Source organism: Sorex fumeus, unplaced genomic scaffold, assembly GCF_029834395.1.
Source record: "Sorex fumeus unplaced genomic scaffold, SorFum_2.1 ptg000024l, whole genome shotgun sequence".
Taxonomy (NCBI): Eukaryota; Metazoa; Chordata; class Mammalia; order Eulipotyphla; family Soricidae; genus Sorex; species Sorex fumeus.
In genome coordinates, this window is record NW_026606081.1 from 26585153 (window position 1) to 26593005 (window position 7853).

The following is a 7853-nucleotide window of genomic DNA, read 5'->3' on the forward strand; positions in this document are numbered from 1 at the left end:
AGGCAAAGCTTTGAGGATTCGCTTACACTTATGTAAAACAGTACCAAGGTCAAATGTCAGGAGGCCATTATCTAAGTATCTTGGACTTGATGCAGTACGGAAATCTGGACACTAGGCTCCAACCTTTATGTGAGGAGAGACATAGCAAATTCTGTGGGATTACCTTTCTCCTTAAAAGCACATTAGTCCATGGCTTGGAGGCCAGCCACACATGCTAGGGGAAAATGGAGCTCAGATAGAGAAGGGAGCACCAAATAAAGGGTGTTGGGAGGATCCTCCCAGGATGGGAGAAGCATGCTGAAAGTAGACTATAGATCAAACATGATTGTCACCCATTGCCTCTTTTGCAAACCACAACGCACAATGAGAGAGAGAGAGAGAGAACAAAAGGTAGGGTGGGATGGGGGGGGGGTGGAAGGGATACTGGGATCTGTGGTGGTGGGAAATGGGCACTGGTGGAGGGAAGGGTATTTGATCATTGTATAATTGAAACCCAAGCACAAAAATTTGTAAGTCTACAACTGTACCTCATGATGTCTCACTAATAAAATTTTTTTTTAAAAAAAGCACATTGGGGGGAAATAGGTGGACTAGAGGTGACACAGAAGCCTGGGAAGCAGGTTTGATGGTGGTGAGGTGCGTTAAGAGTGCACCCAAGTCAACATTACTTTAAAGCACATTCCCTTGGCTATAATAAACTGAAAAATCAAATAAGCAATAAAAATACTAAAGAATGACAACTGAGTATAAATGAGACAAAAACCCATATCAATATCACATTTTGTTGCTGTAGAAGTTTTTCCACATACTCCACCCCACATTTAAGGTATTAATAACATTATAGATATTTAAAATATTAAGTCCCTTGTGTCCAGGGAAGGAGCTAGAAGCTCATTTTCTCAGCATTGATGAACCCAGTAAACAGGCATGCAATCTATGTTCTGCCCAGGAAACAGAACTGCATCAGGAAGAAGAGGCTCTGGCTAAAAACTGCCTCTGTGGCATCTGATACCCCCATTGTCATGGTAGACAGCACTGTCCTGAGGTACTGGTACCAGAAGGAGGCTGGGTGGCATTTGGCCTGGCCTAAGTTGCCAGAGTAGATGATCTGGTTCTCTTGCATATAAATTGATGTTGTAATGCCCTTCGATAAAGTGGTTTTTCTTCTTATTCATTGTTTTTGGTAGGGGGAACGGCCAATGGTGGTCAGAGTTTACTCCTCACTCTGTGCTGAGATCACAGTGCTTGGGAGACTGTATGTGGTCCCCGAGAATAAGGTTTGGTTGCAAGCAAAGCAGGTGTCTACCTGCTCTATTATCTGTTAGTTTCCAGGTTTTCTTCTTTAATTGGCTAGCATGGGGTCCATGCTTGGATTTGAGACTTTCGGCTATACTGTGAAATTTAGAGAACAAAACTAACAGTATGAGCCTTCTCACAGTGGGTAGAAGGCTCAAAATGAGAGGATTTCCCTCTCTCCAAAATGAGTTCTGTTCCTATGACTTCCACTCTTATTTCAGACTATTTCAGTATTGGAGCATTACCTATCACTTTGATGGGTTTTGTTTAATATCTTCTTACTTCTCCCCACTCACTTCTAACTTAAATCTAGTTCTATTACCAGTAGAAACTGCTTGTTTTATAAGCTCCTTGGGAATTTCAGGGGTGACATCTATTCTAAATTTACTTCCCCATTTGAGACATGAAAAAAGAGGAATAAACAAGATGGGAAAAGAACACAATATGGAGATGGATGAGCAAATTACCAATTAACTCATTACCCAAAGTTATCATTTATCTTCATTGTAATACTGAGACAAGTGTGATTGGCAAATTGAATATGAAGGGAAATGTATCTCATTTAGCAGATTAATAGAATAGGCAAGTCTAGAAGTAACCAATGGGATTAAATAAAACTTTAAACTATTTTCTTTTCTATCACTGTGTTCCAGAAACATTTTTAAAAAAGTGTACAGTTCTGTGGTTCAAGAGGAAATACAGATGTGTTTCAAATACATACATAGATATTATTTTTCCTAGAATTTAGGAAGGTGAGTTGAATTTAAACCTTAGCAAAGTTCAGCTCATTTGCCAGTGGAACTTGGGAAGTGTCTGCTAAAAAAAAATCACCAAATGATTGAAAACAGGCTAGATTTTCCCAAAACCTATTATCAAAACATGAATCTGGTTGACTACATTTTTAATAGCATAAAAGAAACTAGTTTTATTCAATGTTTGTGGGCATACCAGAGAGAAAGATATAGAATTATGTCTGAGCAAGAGAATGAGAGAGGAAGTGAGAGAAAATTTTAAGATGAATATAGGAAAGAATAAGGCAAAATGGCACATTTCAACTGTGACTATAGAGGCCTGAGTGACAATGTAGCAGATAAGATGTTTGCCTTGCTAACCCAGGTACAATCTCCAGCAACCCAGATGGTCTCCAGAAGTGACACCTTAGCTCAGAGCAAGGAGTAAGCCCTGAACATTGCTCACTGTGGCCCCAAAACAAAATAACTACAGAAATAAGTCATAATTATCAAATAAATTCTATAAAGACCTTATACTGAAGTTCTGGAGTTCTGGTGATCTGAAACACAATTAGTCCCAATGCAAAGAAAATTATAAGCTCAGAATACCTTATTTTTTTTTATAGAGAGACTGACATTCTAGAGCTGATAGCTATACACAACACCAACAAATCACAAAGACACTCCTGTTTAAAATATATTAACAGCAAACTCAATCTTGTCAAGACAAAAAAAAATAGCTAGTGTGAGGTACCTGTAAGTATTGTTTTCACAAACAAAAATATGGAAATGACATTTGTAAGTCAAGATTTGTGCTGATACTCAGAACTGTAGAAGTATAAGTAGGTCAATTAGCTATGATAATTACGAATGTGTCATAGTTCATTTGCTTAAACTAATAAAAAAGAACACACTTCACAGATTAAATAATGACAGCTATAAAGTCACAATAAAAGTTTCACATCCTTGCCCTGTCTTCTTCTTAACCCCAGCATGCTTTGCATAATGGTAATTTTTCCAGTGTGAAAACTGAAAACGGTCAATTATATTGGGTCATTATTTGACCCAAAATTGACATTTTTTTCTGTATATACATATATATATACACACACACAAACACATATATTTTTAATTGAATCATCATTGTGAAATATACCTTTACAAAGTTCGTGATTGAGCATTAGTCACACAATGTTCCAACACCCGTCCCTTCACCAGTGCACATTACCCACCATCAATGTCCCCATTTTCTCTCCCATGTCCCCCACCCTTCCCCAACAGTCTGCCTCTATATAAAACACTTTGCTTCTCTCTCTATTACTCTCTCTTATTTTCCTTTCAGGCACTGTGGTTTGCTATACTGTTACTGAAAGGATATCATATATCATTTTACCTCCTTTTATCACTTAATTTGTGTCCAGCCTGGTCATTTCCAACTATCCCAATTACCATTGTCATAGTGGTTCCTTTCTTTATCCTAACAGCATCTACTTCTTCCTTTGTGACATGCTTCCTACCAAGGACCAATCCTCCTGATCCTTTTTTCTACTGTTTTTAAGTATCATCCACATATTATATATAGATATGTATATATTTGTATGTATATATGCATATGTATATATATATCCTGCAAATGAGTGCTATAATTCTGTGTTTATCCCTCTCCCTCTGACTCATTTCACTTTACATGATACTCTCTGTGTCCATCTCTGTATATGCAAATACCATGACTTCAATTTTCCTAACAGCTGCGTAGTATTCCACTGTGTATACCATAGTTTCTTTATCCACTCATTGATTCTCAGGCATTTAGAATTATTCCAGATTCCAGCTATTATAAAGAGTGGGAGTAATGAATGTAGAAGTACAGTTGACTTTTCTGCAATGTGTTTTGGGGCCACTAGTGTGTATTCCCGGGAGCGGTATTGTTGAGTTGCATGGAAGCTCACTGCCTAGTTTTCTGAGGAATTGTCTATATAGTTTTCCAGAAAGGCTAGGTCAATTGGTATTCTGACATGAATTGAATGAGACACCCTTTCCACATCCATGACAGCACTAGGTTTTGGTCTTGATATGTGCGAGTCTCTGTCGCAAATTCTCCCATTTTTTAAAATTTTAAATGTTTTATAGCTCTTTACAGATGTGCAATTTTTTGCTTTGTTTTTGGGCCACTCCAGGTGGTGTTTCTGTGTAACTACTGGCTCTGCACTCTGGAATTACTCCTGAAGGTACTCAGGGATGGGATGCCAGGGATTGAACCAGTTAGATCATAAGACAAGAGCCTTATCTGCTGCACCATCTCTGGTCCCTAGGTGAGGTTTTAAAAAAAATAAATTCCATCCTCTAAACAGCTTGTGTGCTTAACTGTTTCCTCCTCTTAAATTAGTGATTTATGATTTTTGATGACTAAAATGTTCTATAAATATATCTTCAAATAAAATTCAAAAACTTCCTTTGCACCTGAGCAATAGTACAGTGGGTAGGTGCTTGCCTTGTACACACCTGGTCTAGGATCCTTGCCCAGCAATACATATGGTCCCCTGAGCTCCATCAGGAGTAATTTGTGATCACAGAGTTAAAGGTAAGCCTTGAGCACAGTGACAGGAGTAAGCTCTGAGCACAGCCTGTTTGTCCCTCAAATTAAAAGCACCAACAACAAAAAACAAATCCCAGACTTTCTACATGGTGAAAACAGAGGTGGGTCTAGAATTCTCTGAGCTTTATGGAATATTTAGACAATGTTTAAGTGTTCACTGCATTTTAAAACTGTTAAATATACATCAGAAGTATATGATCATGGTTCTGAAATTCAGACTAGCATTTCCTAAATAGAGCTACTTAGTTTTAAAAGCAGCTGACTGGGTGCCAGGGAGATACTACTGTGGGTAAGGTACTTGCCTTTCTGTGACAGACTGGGTTAGATTCTGGCACTCCTTATGTTCCCCTGAGCCCAGCCCAGGGTCATCCCCAAGCACAGAGTCTGAACTTAGTCCTAGTCAAGTCAGGTGTGACCCAAAAATTAAACAAAAAACAAAAGACTTTTGGATATATTTAATAAAATAAACACAATTCAGCCATGAATACAAAGAGTTGTTATGCCATATTTCAAGCAATGCCATCAAAGAGAAGGTATGTTACATTGGATTGAGTGATTCCTTGTTTAATTAACTGTGACATATTTTTTATTTAATTTTATACATTGAAATCATGAGATATCATGATTCATAAGAAAGTTGGGGCTAGAAAGATAGGTTAAAGAATTTGCTTTCCATGTTGTCAACTCAGTTTGATCCCTTCAATCACATATGGTATTCTGAGCACTGCCAGGAGTGAGTACCACCTGGAATGGCCTGTCCCACAAAAAATACATGTCACATTTACATATAAAATCCTGGTTCCTAAAAATTCATCAGTTTAAAGACAAGTTCTTTTTTTAAAATTTTTATTAGTGAAACACCATGAGGTACAGTTGCAGACTTACAAATTTTTATGCTTGGGTTTCAGTTATACAATGATTTAGTACCCATTCCTCCACCAGTGCCTATTCTCCACCACCACTAAACTCAGTATCCCTCCCACCCTCCAGCCCCCCCCCATTCCACCCTGCCTCTGTGGCAGAACATTCCCTTTTGTTCTCTCTCTCCTTTTGGGTGATGTGGTTTGCATTGAGTGGCAATCGTGTTAGGTCTATTGTCTACTTTCAGTATGCATCTCCGATCCTGGGAGGATCCTTCCAACACCTTCATTTGCTGCTCCCTTCTCTATCTGAGGTGCCTTGTCCCCTAGCATGTGCTAGGGGACATGCTTTTCAGTTTCAACTAGCTGGCCTCCAACCCATGGAGTAAACCTCCTGGTACTTATCTTGGCTATTCTTGGGTGTTAGTCTCCTACTTTGTTACTTTATATTCCCCAGATGAATGCAATCTTTCTATGTCTGTCCCTCTCTTTCTGACTCATTTCACTTAGCATGATACTTTCCATGTAGTACCACTTGCATGTAAATTTCATGACTTCATCTTTTCTAACAGCTACATAGTACTCCATTTATAGATGTACCAAAGTTCCTTTTACCAGTTTTTGGGCACTCAGGTTTTTACCAGATTCTGGCTATTGTAAACAGTGCTTTAATGAACAAGTGCAGATGTCACTTCGACTATACATTTTTGCCTCTCTGGGATATATTCCAGGAGTGGTATTGCTGGGTTCAGTGGGAGCTCAATTTCTAATTTTTTGAGAATCGTCCATACTGTTTTCCAAAAGGGCTGAACCAGTCGGCATTGCCACCAGCAGTGAAGGAGGGTTAAAGACAAGTTTTATGTTAAAATTTTTTGGGTCAACACAATTACCTATTGCTTTAGGGATGTTCCATAATATTAACAAAAACAATGTTTACAGATATTTTACTTGTAGACTTGAAATTAATGATGTTTAAATATTCATACTAACTCCTAGCTTATTCTAGGTAATGACTGAATAACAAACACTAAAAATTTTTCCCAAGTAGCTAAGCTTGGCATTGTAAGTATTTTCATTTTCAGCTAGTTAAGTGGACTTAAATGTTTGAGTGAAGAAAATAAAAATGTTAGCTCTCTATGGTAATTGTTCCCGATTCTATGGTAATTATTCCTGATCACGGTATGAGAAGGTTATAGAAGATACATGATTCAACTAGAAAAATTTAGCATAAAGAATAAATGGATTTCAAAGATGGAGCAGGGGGTAGTGAGATAGGTGCTTGTGTGCACGCACCTGACGTGGATTCAATCCTGTGTACTACATATTATCACCCAAGTCCCACCAAAAGTGATCCCTGAGTATATGGCCAAGAGTAAGTCCTGACCTGAGACCAGCTGGGAGGGATTCCCAAACAAACAAACAAAAAAGATGAAGCAGAGCTAGAGTCATTAGTACAGCAGGTACAGCAGTACAGCCATAGTACATAGTACAACAGGTACAGCATAGTACACTTGCCTTGTACACGGCCAATCCGGGTTCAACCCCAGTACCCCATATGGTACCCCAAGCACCTCTAGGAGAAATTCCTGAGTGCAGAGCCCGGAAGTTACCCCTGAGTATTGCCAAGTGTGGACCAAAACCAAAAATATTTAAGGAAAAAATATTTTAAATGAAACAAATTGATGGAAAAATAATCTTTGTTAAATATAAAAAAATATATTAAATTTTAAGAAAAAATAATCAATTCATAAATTATCTGTGTAATTTCTATTTATAAAACTAGCAGAATCAGAGCAACAAAGAACACTGCTGGAGGGCACCACAGCTCCCAAAGAATGCTCCAAGTCCCAAACAGAGCTGATCTCATCGGGAGGTCCCAGATGGGGTAGGTGCCGCATCCAGCCTTCTCCAGATGGAACTCTGGTGACCATGAGTCTCTACAAGCATAACTCGGGCATGCGGGAACCAGGACATTTTTTTCCAAACCGCACAGTGGCTTACGCGGCCATGCGACATCTCCTTATATATACAAAGTGATCAATGGAAAGTAAATCATCCAACGTTTCTCCCTGAAAATCAGGCTTAACTCCTTTGCAAACCACAACACTCAAAAGGAGAGAGAGAACAGAGGGGAATGCCCTGCCAAAGAGACAGGGTGGGATGGGGGGTATGGGGGAGGGAAGGATACTGGGATCCGTGGTGGTGGGAAATGGGCACTGGTGGAGGGATGGGTATTCGAAATAAAATATTAAATAATTAAATTAAAAAATATAAAAAACTAGCAGAATCAGCTACACAAAATTTAAGAGGCAAGTTAGTATGGAAAAAAATGGTATTAGAAAATTTATAATAGTAGGAAGGGCAAAGCAA